The sequence below is a fragment of the Fistularia commersonii genome, chromosome 13 (genome assembly GCF_037954325.1).
Source record: "Fistularia commersonii isolate RoL2024-O1a breed Wild chromosome 13, RoL_Fcom_v1.0, whole genome shotgun sequence".
Taxonomy (NCBI): domain Eukaryota; kingdom Metazoa; phylum Chordata; class Actinopteri; order Syngnathiformes; family Fistulariidae; genus Fistularia; species Fistularia commersonii.
In genome coordinates, this window is record NC_141296.1 from 11,465,001 (window position 1) to 11,478,917 (window position 13,917).

Consider the following 13,917-nt stretch of genomic DNA (forward strand, 5'->3'; position numbering starts at 1 on the left):
CAACATTCTTATTTAATGGGAGCACTTCAATACAAGGAATTTTGTGCAAAAGGGGAATTCCCTTCCAAGTAATTTCCCTATCCCTATGAGAATCCATGATGCAGTCTATGTATCGATCTGACTCACAGGTTGCACAGTTTTATGGAGAGAACCACCACCTTTCACGGTAACAAGCTGGACCCTGATGAAGTCAACATGAAATGAAGGATGAAGAAGAGGAAATAATTTTGCCATTTACACAACAGCCTACTGAACAATCAAAAACTCCTTGCAGATACTCTTTTCCCCCTCACTAAAAAAGGTTTGGACACATGACTGAATTTGTGTTTCTCATGATATTAAGGACATGTTGATGGTTTAAAGGCAGTATTTGATGCAATTCACAAAATAGCTCACCTCTTCATACTGATATCCTGTCAAAATGGGGTAGTATAACTTCTATTTAGTCTATTTTGACCTTGATTCCTCACATGAGGACAGTAAATAGCCAAGGCAAAGCATAACAATCAGTGTAAAAACAATGTGGTCACAAGTTCAGCGGTATTCTTTGCAACAGATCCTGTTAGAGTAGTGGCCAATATTCTATAACATGTGTGATTTGAATGTCTCATTATGTTTTTGGTTTCTTTTTTTTTTTTTAATTTCTAATTTGATATGTACTTCAGCTGAAATAAATCATTTTTTAAAAACCTGTGCTGATAATGAAATACTTATTTTAGGATGCTGTGCCGTAATCACAATGATCCCAGTGTCCTGATTGATGGAGATCCCTCTATCATGCCACCATATATTCATGTTGCACAGGTTTACATTCAAGCGTTGAAAAAGGGGTGTCAACACATGGTATGTTATGAATGACAACACATCCCTAACAAATGCTACAGAGTGCATAAAAATGTGGCACATTTTATATTTACAAATGAAAAAGTTCACTGCCAAATGACTTATGCAGCATTTTTGACAGTAACAACGATAATCACAGTGCATGAATATTGTCTATCAAATCTATGACTTGAAATGCTGAAAAGATGGAGAGAAAAGCCCTCTGAATGCCTCACTTCTGGTATTTTTGTCTCAAAGAGTTTCCAAACATGTTCTCATGAGATTACATATATATATTATATACACACACGCACTAAATTTACACTGCGTGTGTGTGTGTGTAACTTTAGTTTGAGGCAGAATCTCAGCAAAAGGAAAAAAAATCCTCTGTTAAAAAAAAAAACTGTTTGTGTCACCTATAGATTTCTGAACTCTCCTTTTGAAGCTTGAAAATTTGCATTTTGTCTGTCATCATTTTAATCTTCTACAAGCAGTGACACACAAGACGGGACACCAGAGAAGCTGGTGCCATGCACGCTGGCATGCTGGTGTCGTCTTCCCCACTATCCTCCATATTTGGGGAGGGATGTGGAAAAAAGTGCACTGATGGGATGAGATTTTATTGAAATGTTTCGGGTCACTTTATGACTCATGTGAAGGAAATCTAAAGTGACAAAACAGGTTTTATCTCCTGTTGTTACAGCTGAATGAGCCCCACTGAAAAATGATGAATGAGTTTCACACCCTTGGACTGTTTTTATAGTCATGATTCAAGTAGAAACTGTCTCTGTGTTTTCTTTGAGAAGCAAGTCAATAAATGCTACATCACACATATTTTCAACACAAACAGTATTCAGCAAACAAGTGTGACGTGAATTTGAGGACTATGAAGCAAAAACACTGACAATTGACTTTAAATATCTGCGATTTAAAATAGTATCAACTTGTTCAAATGCCTCCTTTTTTTTAAGGGAGAGACTTTGATAATTGCATTGTATTGATTATTTTTTCCCCAATATGACTGATATATTACATTTCAGCATATTTTAGAACATGTGTAAAGATAGCTCTGTAAAATTGTTTTTTTACCATTACACACGCACTTGCATGGATCTGACTTGAAAAACCTATTCGACGTTAATATACAGACTCATTATCAACCGTTGACAATAAAACATATGATTAAGAAATGCACATTGAGTCTTCATGAACAAACATCAATACACATGACCTACATTTGAGCACAGTATGAATAATTAATGAAGAAGCACGACATTTAATTCATAAGACACAAGTTTGCACTGTTGCCACCAATGAGATAAAATCACAAGAAAAAAATAATTAAGTCATAGCATTACTCATTTTGCTTCATTATTTCAGTTTATGTCCACCACATGTTTTATGACTTAAACTACACCTCCAATTGCTCAGCTCCTTGCATACTCTATTGATGTCAAACACTGTTCATGTTGGTACTGTGAGGTTCTCACCGACACAGTCATTATCTTACAATACAACCAAAGGCAAAAGTAAAAAATGTGGACATGCAAGCAGTGTCTTAGAAACACATTAAATACCTTCGTAAACCCAGTGTCCTTGTGTTACATTGAGTCAGTGTGCAAACTCGAGAAAAATATCTGAACTCGCCTATCAATACCAGTTTCTGTTTCCCAGAACTCTACGCTTTTGACACCCTGAGTAATTAGACTCTGCAGCACTTTCTGTCAATTTTTCTTAAAAGACTGAATACTGCTGATCGCACTGCAGAACAGAATTAAGCACAGTCACTTCAAAAGAGGCCTTGCTTCTCTTACGCCTAACTGGTGTTAAGAACTAGTTTTTGCCAAACTAGTGCTGTAAACCAGTTTGGTGTGTTGGTTATAGTTGGTTTACACGGAGTAAAAATATTTGTCTTATTGAAGTCAGCTATTGCAAGTTCCATTTTACCTGGGCTTTCTGTTTTTCATCTAAGCAACAGGTTTGTACAGGTTGGGTTTTTATCAAGCCACACATACACTCATTTATGTGTCCATTATATCAGTTCAAGTCCCCCAACTTTGTTTCTCTGTAATCTGTGTAACACATATTCAATCTGAACGGTCGCACCTCGATGAAAAGTGCTTTAAAATTATTAGTAACAATTACCATTAATTATCATTATTATTGTTATTATTATTATTATTATTATTTTGTCTAAGGTTTATCTGCCTTTGTGTTCAGGGTGTCTTTGATATCAGGGGCTTGATCAATGCAGAAGATTACATCCCCTTGCTGACCTGTCATCCCAGCTGTCCGGCTTGCAGCATCTTTGTGCCAAACACGAGCTCATCCTGCCACATTGATCTGCAATTGCAACAATCGCTTACTTTTGCAGATATTGGAGACCTAAGCGGCGATCTGTTTTGCTGTTATCCATGTTTACCATATCCTACCCTGCTGCATGTGTGCCATGTTCCAGTAGACAGCTGTGTCATATGTATATATGTATATTACATCCATCTTCTACCGCTTATCCTGCTCTCAGGGTCACTGGGGATGCTGGAGCCTATTGCAGCTGTCATTGGGCGAGAGGTGCCAGTCAACCGCAGGGCCACATACAAAGATAGACGACATTGACTCACTCATCCATTCAGGGCAATATTCCCAATTTTTTTCTCTAATTAACTTGCTGTATGTGTTTGGAATGTTGGAGGAAACCGGAGAACCCAGAGGGAACCCATGCAGACATGAGGAGAACAAGCAAACCCGAGAAAGGACCCCCTTGGTGGAATCGAACCAGTGTCCAGCACTAACTACCGTGCCGCCCCATAAGTATATTACATTATATTCCAAATAACAGTGGCCAATGATGATAATAAAATTTGTTTGGGGAAAAACAATGAGTCTTAATTTAAACACATTGCAATTTTTTTCCAAATTTCAAGATTAACACATAATAATTGAAAAATTATTAAGTGGAAGATGTTATCGCAGGGGGAACAAACAAAAAAACAAACCAGAAAACATCTTTAACAGCTCAAACAGTCATAATAGTGTAACCAGTTTCATCATTTAACAATAAATCTACAAAAGAGTTACGCATTCTTTTAGTTTCTCAACTAAAGAACATGGACGATGAGAACAGAAGTAGCTGAGAAGTCAAAAAAGCTTATAAACTGAACTTGACCTATAAAATGAGCAGGTGTGCCTGCTACATTTGCTGATGGACTTATGACAGAATGTGAATATTCCACCTGCTCCACCTGGTGCCTCCTATCATCCAAACCTACAGCATCGCCAACCCAAACAGACGGTGCGCGGTGCAACTCATTGTATTGGATCCTGCCCACCAGTGATTTATACACTCAACCTATATGTCACAGATGGTAGGATTTCAGTGTGGCTGATGTAGGAAATCCACTAAGGAGTATTGATCTTCCTAAGATCTGCTCTTTCTGCGTGATCTTCACAGGATCCTCATGTCCACAGAGACCCAGAGGAGACAGGAATTGCTAGAATCTTTGTCTTCCTTAAACATTACTTGAACTTTGCCCTTGTTCTTTATTAATTTTTTGAAAACTTTGACATCTGCTGCTCTAAGCAGTCATGTGCTGGAGGTAATGCATGCTATATTTTCAAATGATTTAGTATATATACAAACTAGGGATGTGTGAATGGCTGTCATTGTGCAACATGGTTGAACAAGACTCTCCTGTGCATATTCAACCTGTGTTGACACTTGAAGAAAGTAAACTAGAACAGGATTTTTGTAGACACATAAAGTATCTATATCTGTCTCCATATGAAAGAGTTTTTTTTTTCCTCATATTGCTCTCATTAGATGTTCAAGCTTGTCTCTGCAGAACGTTTAAGGTTAAATAACGTACAGTGCGACGAGGGACACATTGAATCTCACTGTCAGTCTGATACCAAAGCATAAACGTTGCAGCATTATTATCTGCCATCACATCTTGTTTTTCATAGCTGAGCTTATGTGCCCGGACCAAAGGACCATTGTAGAGTTTTGTGCTCCACATCTTTTTAGCCAGCAACGTGCAATCTAGGATAAAAAATCTTTTTCCAGTCCATGTGTTTTTTTCGTCTTAGGGGTCTATTGTACATTCAAGCTCAACATGTGGGATAATGTTATAACAAAAACAATAATCTACTTAAGGACACAGGCCTGTAAACACAATTTGTAACATTTCTAGAGGGTGATTTTATGAAACGGATATAATATACAGGAGTAAAAGGTCTGATACTGATATAGCATCACAAAGGACATGTATTAAAAGTATTTTGCCAAAATATTAGGTGTTTATACTGACCAGGTAAGTTTTCTTGATTCCAATATTCAAAAGAAAAACAATTTCAACATGATCTTTCCAAAAGTCTGCAACGGCCAATGAGTTGATGACAAAAGATCAAACTGCCAGTATTTTGACTGAAAATATCCACCTGAGTGCCTGCAGATAGTGCAGATTTAAAAGATTAAGTATTGTACATAATAATAAATATCTCATTTGAAACATTTGTTATGGTGATCGATATATCTGTGAAAGGCTGATCTTGGCAAATACAGTTGGAAAACTTCTTTCAATACTGGCCGGACACAACAATGGAAAAGCAGTCTAACGAGGCAAATAAAGACTGCCTGATGTCTAATGTCATATATTCTGGATTTTTAAAATAACTGTGAATGGGTGTCATTTGAAAAGGATTATTTTTCTACTGATCACATGTTATCGTGGAGTATTCTTTGTGGCTGAAGGCGTACTTGTTTGTTAGCTGGATCGGCCTGGAGGCCAGTGCCTGGCTGTACCGCGCGGGGTGGCGCCCTCCCGAAGGGCAATCTATGTTGATCTGGCGCCCGAGAGAACCAACTATCTTTTTCCCACAGCCGCCACGGAGCTCTCGGACCGTTATCCAGTGGATACGCGGCTCAATCCCACAATTGGGTTCAAGGAACAAGTGCATGACACTGGGGAGCATCCTCTGCGTGCCCCTGACAGTTTCAATCTCTGGTAAAGACAGTCACGCCGACGACGTTCACCGTCTTCCATGTAGACCCAAGCGGAAAGCGACCTGCAGCCGCCTGTGCCTCCCGCCGCCACACCTCCCCTTCATTACTGGCCTCCGTAGGGGGGGCTGGTGCACACAGCTAGTAAATCCCTGCGGCAGGGAGTCACCATAGACTGTAATTAATGGAACGGAAGTCTCTCTCTCTCTCTCTCTCTCACACACACACACACACATAAACACACACACACCAGCATCATCTCGTAGATTACAGCCGGAGATTTATGGTTCTCTGTGGGAGACGTTTTGTAGGCTAAGATTGAATTTCAGTGGGTTTAAGACATGAAGGTTCTCCTTCGTTGTTGATGTCAATATAGCGCAAGGGGATGTTCATCGCTGCTTAATGGCTTCTCTGACATACCATCTGCAAAATTGGTGGTCCTGTACGACTGCACTGGCATCTCGATGTGATCCTTTTTTGCATAGCTATTTAATAACGAACAAATAGAAAATAGCTTAAATAGACATATCATCTAAAATAGGCTGCAGATTACTTGGTATCTAATTACTACTAGAGGCATTTATGATAAGGATTTGATTGGTTATTCAAGGTTATAGTTCATTGGGATTTCGTTGGAATAAACTAACCAGCAGAGGGCGCCAAATATAATTAGATAGATTAAAGTAGAATATTTTCTCACAATAACACATGTATAATAATAATGATAATAATAATAATGCATTTTATTTGAAGGTGCCATTCTTGACACTCGAGGTGATCTGTGTAAGTATTAACACAAAGTTTAAAATTGTGCGTCAAAATCCAAGATGCAATCTTGCATATTTTGGGATACTGCGTTGATTTAATTGATATTGGGTTGGACTCCACAGTCACAAATACACTCACCAAAATGTAGCTGTCGAGTTTGTCTTTTAATATGAAAGGAAAGGAAATAAGCAGGAAAAATCTGGCACTTGTCTTTGACATGACACTGCCTTTGCTCTCGTCAATTTATGAGGCATCATGGAAGGTAATGAAGAAGAAAGGTCAGGGGAATGTGTTTTATCTGCTCTAAACCAATAGGTCAGATTTCCACTTTCCACACCACAACTCTGTGACAGCAGCTGTGGCCCTTTTGCTTAAAACAATATTGTCGCCTTTACCGCTCATACATCATATCAGCAATTCCCCATCGTGCAGTCAATGTCACGCTGAGGATTGGAAGACATCCCAGAATAGATCAGCCATATAGAAAGCTTTAGATATGATAGAAAAGGTGTCCAGTATAAGTCATACATTATGAATCCAATTTGCTTGGGTGAGAAATGGATCCGCAATATTTATTTGCTGTGCTGTAGGTCTGGCCGAGACCACTAGATGGCAGAAAGTTGGTTAATAAACTGCTGATTATTCCACCAAGTTCAAATGCTTTTATTCCCATGACAGAAACTATTACCTCTACACTTACAGCACTTTTTGCAGCCACTCATCATTTGCAATATTCCTCCCTTACATATGTAAATATTCTGCCACCCTCATGTGCAATATTCTACCTCTATACATGCAAGAATCATTGCTACGTGCAAAATTCAAAACATGACATGAGGAAGCTGGACAATATTTTCCTGTCTTAGCTTTGTACGTATATACACGCACGCACACAAGCATACAGTATCTATGCAAATGATACTGCCACTCCAATGTGCAATATTCTACATAAACATGTGAAATTTGGACTATTATTTGACTATGTCTTACCTATGTACTTTGATTCTTTGTGTACACATTTAGTTTTTAAATGATGTATATTTATTTGAACTGTGTGTTTGTGTCTGTGTGTGTGTGTGTGTATTTGTGATTATAATCGAGAGCTGAGTTAATGCGGAGTGTGAGCATGTATGAGACCAACACGGTCTTGTTTCGCACTTTCTAATAACACTAGAGCTTGTCTATTCAATTCTTGCTATATTTCACAACACAAGATTCATAAGCACTCACAAAACAAGTGTCGTAAATATAGAGTACTCCCCTCAAAAATTGAATTGCATGTGATGGATCATTTTCCAAATGCTCAGCTATCTTTATTCAAAATGAAGTTTTTTATTTCATTTTTTATACAGGCTATTTAGAGAAGATAAATAAACATTATTATTTCTTTATTTTTGGATAGTAGAGCACAATCTTGGAGAAATGACCTGAAAAGGCAATATGTGAAAATTTTTAAATTTTAATTATTCATGTGAATGAAAGCTGATATTTCCAATATTTTTGAAATATGTGTATTTAGTTATTTATTTCATTGTCACTTATTCACAATGTTGTATTCACTGCACATTATTACATTCACAGAGCACATGAACGCGCAACAATTTCCTGTAAAACTGATGTTTTCAACTTTTTTCAAAGTATTACACAGGTATAAAAAGTACTAAGGCAATGTGTAGTTTTTTGAATAGGAGTGTGAGGCATCATCAAAACGCCATGCACCATTTCATGAAACCGTCTGGAAAGTCATATTTGTTACCTCACTGTAGAGTTTCCTTGATGTTAAAATGATGACAGAAATCATGCCGTTTCATGTTTATTTTGTTTTTAAATTACATTATGCACCTGGAAAGTGAAAAACATCGCATTTTCAAGGAACGTGTGGTCTAAAGTAGAAAGGACGCTGAGATCCAATATTAATTGGATCACACAAAAGCAGATCGAAAGTACCAGCAAATGAAGACGTACCTAAAAAAAATAGTTTAAGTTGCTTGCAAATCATATCATAAGATATTTAAAAAGACATCAAAACTATTTTGAGATAAATTGAAACTAATTTTAAAGAACTTCAAAAGACTTTCGACATAGGGTGGCATGGTGGTGCAATGGTTATCCAAAAACACGCAGCAGGCTAATGTGATAAATTGGGGAAAATTGCCCAGCTGTGCAAATGAGAGCGTGAACGGCTGTCTATCTGTACATGTGGCCCCGCGATTGACCAGCGACCAGTTCGGGGGGTTACCCCACCTCTCGCCCCATTGGATCCATCCAGCATCTCACGCAACCCTGAATAGGATAAGTTGTAGACAATGGATGAATAGACCTTCCACATTTTCTACACTCTTTCTCTTGCACACTCTATCACTCACAACTGTGCACACTTTAAAGTCTTCACTTCATCTTGCGGACGTTTTTGGACCGTGGGGGGAAACCGGAGAAGCCAGGGAAAAGCAGTGCAGGGACATGAGAACATGCTAACTCCACACAAAAAGGCATAAGTCAAAATCAAAGTAGGAAGTTTCTTGCTGATGGGCAGAATTTCCAGAAACTGTGCCACCGATCGCACCAACAAATAAATAAGTAATACAAAGGTTCAGTACAGCATGTAGAAGTGATCCGTTTCAAATCTGAAGGCTCAAGTTCCATGTGGTTTAGTCTGTTCACACTGTCTGGAATGAAAACTGACCTGAGTCACTACAAGCAAAGAGAAAAAGAAAAAAAAAGAAAGAAAAAAAAGGATAAATCTTTTATCTGTGATGTGAATGTCTCTTGCTTCACCACTGGAACAAATCAAACACGATATTCATTCATGGCTGCATGAGCAGCTGTCTTTTCCTGCCAGTTCAGTATTGGGTTTGCTTCATGCATGACACTCCAAAATACCATAATTCTGTCTACGGGGATTTTACAATGTTTACGAATTCCACACAGGTCATTTTCAGCACAAAGTAAATCTGAGAGTTTGATGAAGATGTGGATGGAAGAAGTTACAGTGAACAATGTAATACAGACAGCACTAAAAGTGGTACTGGGTGTGTTTGTGCAAAACTTTGGAAACACTCTACAGATAAGGAGATCTCAGAATCACTAATTTTGAAACTGAATCCAAGTTTTGCACCAACCTGTTAGGTAAATATTTAAATAATAAGCAATTAAAAATCTCATTCAAAAAGTTACATTCCAGAAAATATAGTCTGGACACCCATGTTAAACCCAAAGTCTTACTTTGAAAAGTCTAATGACAAGCCCCCCCCCCACACACACACACACACACTTGATGCTAAATGATATGTATCTGTATAGGGATTAATCCTCTGCATTTATCCCATCATGGATGAATCATGAGTACTGGGCACCCAGAGAGCAGTGCTTGGGGGAAATTTTAGGGGTCTAGTGTCTTAACAACAATTCAACGGATTAGAAGAGACTCGGGAATTAAACCACAAACTTTCCAAGATGCTTCTCTTACCACCCAGGCCACCTTGCTTCTCATGAAGCATGTGGTCCAAATTCATGTTGCTTTAAAAGCAACTTAATCCTCTCACTAGCCTGCTGCCCATCTTTAGATAATGTATCTTCCTTATCAGGTCTCACATTGTACAGCAAGATACTATTGTTGTCAATAAGTTACATCATTGACACATACAAATAGGTTTAGACTTGGGTTTTTAAATATGCTATAATGATTTACATTGAGTAATAAATATAAGTAATAAATGAAAATGCCTCACAACTCAGGCAATGTTTCTTTGAAAATTTATAATTTTATTATAAGTTTTCAATGAATGCTTAGATATGGCTCTTAAGAAATAGGACCATATATTTTGGAGAAATGTGGATTATTTACACAGACTGTTGGAAAAATTACACAGATACAGATTTACACAGATTTAGTGAGGGAGTATTTTAATCCCTCTTTTACTTAAACACATAAATGGACAAATCTTCTCTTTTGTCCTCCCTTAGAAGGGTTAGAAGCACAAATCTTCTTGATTATCATATTTTCCCTGGGCTTACAAGAAAACTGTATGGATTCGCACCGACAAGTACAAACAAAGTCAAACACATTGCAGAAACGTGAGAATAACTGGCCATCACTCAACCTTGAGAAAATAAAATTCATCACTTATGTGAATGACATTAAGTCCCAGCATTACAAAATAATGAATACATATACACAGAAATCTACCATGTGGAATTACAGAAATATTCAATATAAATGTTTCCAGTCCTGATCTACTCGTTGACTGCATTTACTGATTGGGAGAAGAAAGATCGAGACTGGATGTTCCAACACACATATGTACATTTCTACTCCTTTTCTCCGTATCCACCGGAATGACCTCACTGAGTACAAAAGATGACAACATCCCTATTTTGCCCACCTCCACTGACCCATGCTCCAGATGCTGAACATTTCCCCAGAGAATAGTCAGATACACAATCTCACAACACAACAGATTCTTAGGTAAGCACAGCCATGCACACACACACCAACATAGCCCAAAATTCCAACACTAGAGATTTATTTGATGTGTTTAAAGTGAAGTAGGATGATGAAAATCCCATCCAATGGCTTGCTGTCCATCCAGATGTTCCATGGGGAGACTTCAGGATTATGTGTTTCGACAGACAGGTGAGAGGTCACACCTTTCAGGACAGCAACAACATTACACTCCAGAGACCGTTACAAACAAATGGTGCCATCACTGAATTCCTTCTACTCTTTTGGAGTGTAATTAGGTAACAAGGGAGATCAATTGTTAAAGATGCAAGACAGTGCAGGTGGAACAGATATTTTTTTTATGGAAACAAGAGTGGATTTGTCATTCAGGATCAATCCTCATTGCACCTAGCATCCATAAATGTACAGTAGCTCTGCACTCAAGAAAAGGGACTGGGAGCAGCCAGTTGCACTCAAAGTATGTGTTAATAGTATGGAAAATACCATAAACTCAGTATGCAAAATTACCCCATAGCCATGTGCTGTTACGAATTCCCCCATGGAAGAAAATAGTCTATATTTGACATTCATTGATCATATTGAAATATAACATTGTTTGTGTTTGAGGGGAATTTAAATGCCACTATAGTCAAGGTAAAGTCACGACATGACAATTTTGGAATCGTCTGCTGGGTTTCATCCACATTGACTCTTTAAAGGACACGTTTATCCTCTATGACATAGAGGATAAACGTATCCTTTAAAGTAACAGAATAAACCTTCCATTACTATCCTTTGCCAAAAATTGGAAATAGTCTCTGCTTCAAATAATGAATAAATGAATGAAAATTAAAAATAAAACCAAAAAACTCTTCTATTGATGTTCATGTAGTGGCTGACCACATTAACCTCTTTATTCTGCTTTCAGACTGGTGTTATACTGGAATCAGCAAATCAGTAAGCTGACATTAGGTGTGATGCTGATACTGTACATCCAAACCTAAATGCCAGTCTGACACAGGGTTATATTCTTGCAAAATTTTGAGTAATTTCTCAAACTTTTTTTTTGCTCTAATTTTCAGATTTTAGCAGACCCAGGACACGCTGAGGAGACTTTTTCTCTAGGCTGGCCTGGGAACGCCTTGGGGTCCCCCCAGAGGAGCTGGACCATGTGGCAAGGAAGAGGGGGGGTCTGGGCCTCACTGCTCCAGCTGCTGCCCCCGTGACCCGACTCTGGATAAGCGGGGGAAAATGGATGGATATCTTTATGTATATTTAATTATCTGACTTTTAACGTGGATTTTATTTCCATTTTTACCACCTTGGTAAATTGATGAGATCTCATTACAATAGCGTGTCAACACCTGCTGAATTTACAGAGGAGCTGCACAACAATCAGAAGAGGGAATTTGCAGCAGAGGAAAATCCTTCCAGAGACACTTAGGAAAACAGGTTGGACAATTTGGTAAAAATTCTAGCCATGAATGAAGATAGTGCGCAAATACAAATCAAACTACCAAGCACACTCCTAGTCTGTTTTCGACAAATTACTATACAAGGAAGTCCTTTCAAAAAAGCCACAAGCCATCTGTCTCAGCTGTCTTGCAGAAATACAGAAAAAGAACAATACTGCCAAAAAATTGACAGATATCTATCCACGTTCCACTGATGTCTCATAAAGATAATGGTGTTACCTGGACAGGTAATAAACATACACATATGATAGTGTACATTTCAGGTATAGTTCACCATGTGATCTCATTGCAATAATTATTTATTTATTTATTTATTTTTCTTTTTGCTGCATATCTGGCTTCACTGTGGACAGCAAAATAAAAGCGTCATTGTACAGGGAAACACATTTCCAGATTGTACAGATGACAATAAACACTTTGAATCCACTGTATTGTGCTTACTCACAAAGCTTGGTTATGGGAGATATAGTATTATGTTTGTTTGTTTTTTTCCCTCACACATGGCAGGATGGGTTTGCAATACAAGGTTACAAGGACATGGTCCCTTTAAGCAAATGCAAGTGGGAAGACTGGCAGTGATAGTGAACGGTTGTACGTCTCCATATGTGACCTTATGATCAACTGTTGAACAGTCCAGGGATTAACTCCCGCCTTAAGCCCAATGACAGCTAGGATAGTCTCCGGCATTCCCAGGACGCTGAGTGCGGGATAGATTGTTTATAAATGAATGAATTAATAAATAATTGAATAATAATTTGTCTAATTTATTTGAGAGCGGGCTAAAACTTTCTACACATTTCACCTTTCAGAACTGTGAGCTCTTTGATGCATTTCAACAATTTAGGGTCACCACTGAACCTACTTGATGCTTTTGGATTGTGGGAGGAGACCGGAGAACTCCAAGGAAACTCATGCAGACACGGGGAGAACATGCAAACTCCACACAGAAAGCCTCCCTGAAGAATTAAACCAGGTACCTTCTTGCTGAGGCCGAAGCACCAACCACTGCTCCATTGTGCCACCTTTATCTATCTATTAATTAATAGATTAAATTCCCTGTTTGTTTCCATGGTTCTGGTGCATCAATGGCAAAGAATGTGCCACTTAGCATTACACATGTCATTTTACATGGCCTTTTATGCATCGTGTTCAGCCCTGCCTGATGTCACAGTTGATACAAAGTGGATTTAGCGGTTGTTGTATTCCATGGTAATAGTAATGCCAAGTACCTATGTTCCTGTCGGATTTCAACACATTTCATTTGCGTGTTATTTCTTTGTTGTAAAGCACCTCAAATTTCACTACTTCCAGAAAAGGTGGTCTCAAATTGGGTAATGACTATGACATTTCGGTTATGACTAGTTCGTGCAGACCTGGGCCACATACAGCCCGTTTTGCTTTTTTATAAGACA

General features: G+C 38.3%; 1 long non-coding RNA gene across 2 annotated transcripts in view; it reads left to right on the plus strand.

Moving 5' to 3' along the window:
- The window catches only part of LOC147227909 (uncharacterized), a 7,334-nt gene extending 3,891 nt beyond the window's left edge, over positions 1-3,443 (plus strand). Inside the window, exons 3-4 of one of the 2 annotated variants that reach the window (XR_015107040.1) lie at positions 129-301; positions 3,347-3,443. This is a non-coding gene — a long non-coding RNA (uncharacterized LOC147227909). Of the gene's footprint in view, positions 1-128; positions 682-3,346 lie in introns of those variants that run through there. The other variant, XR_015107039.1, reaches the window with a different exon arrangement.
- Positions 3,444-13,917: the final 10,474 nt, after the last annotated feature.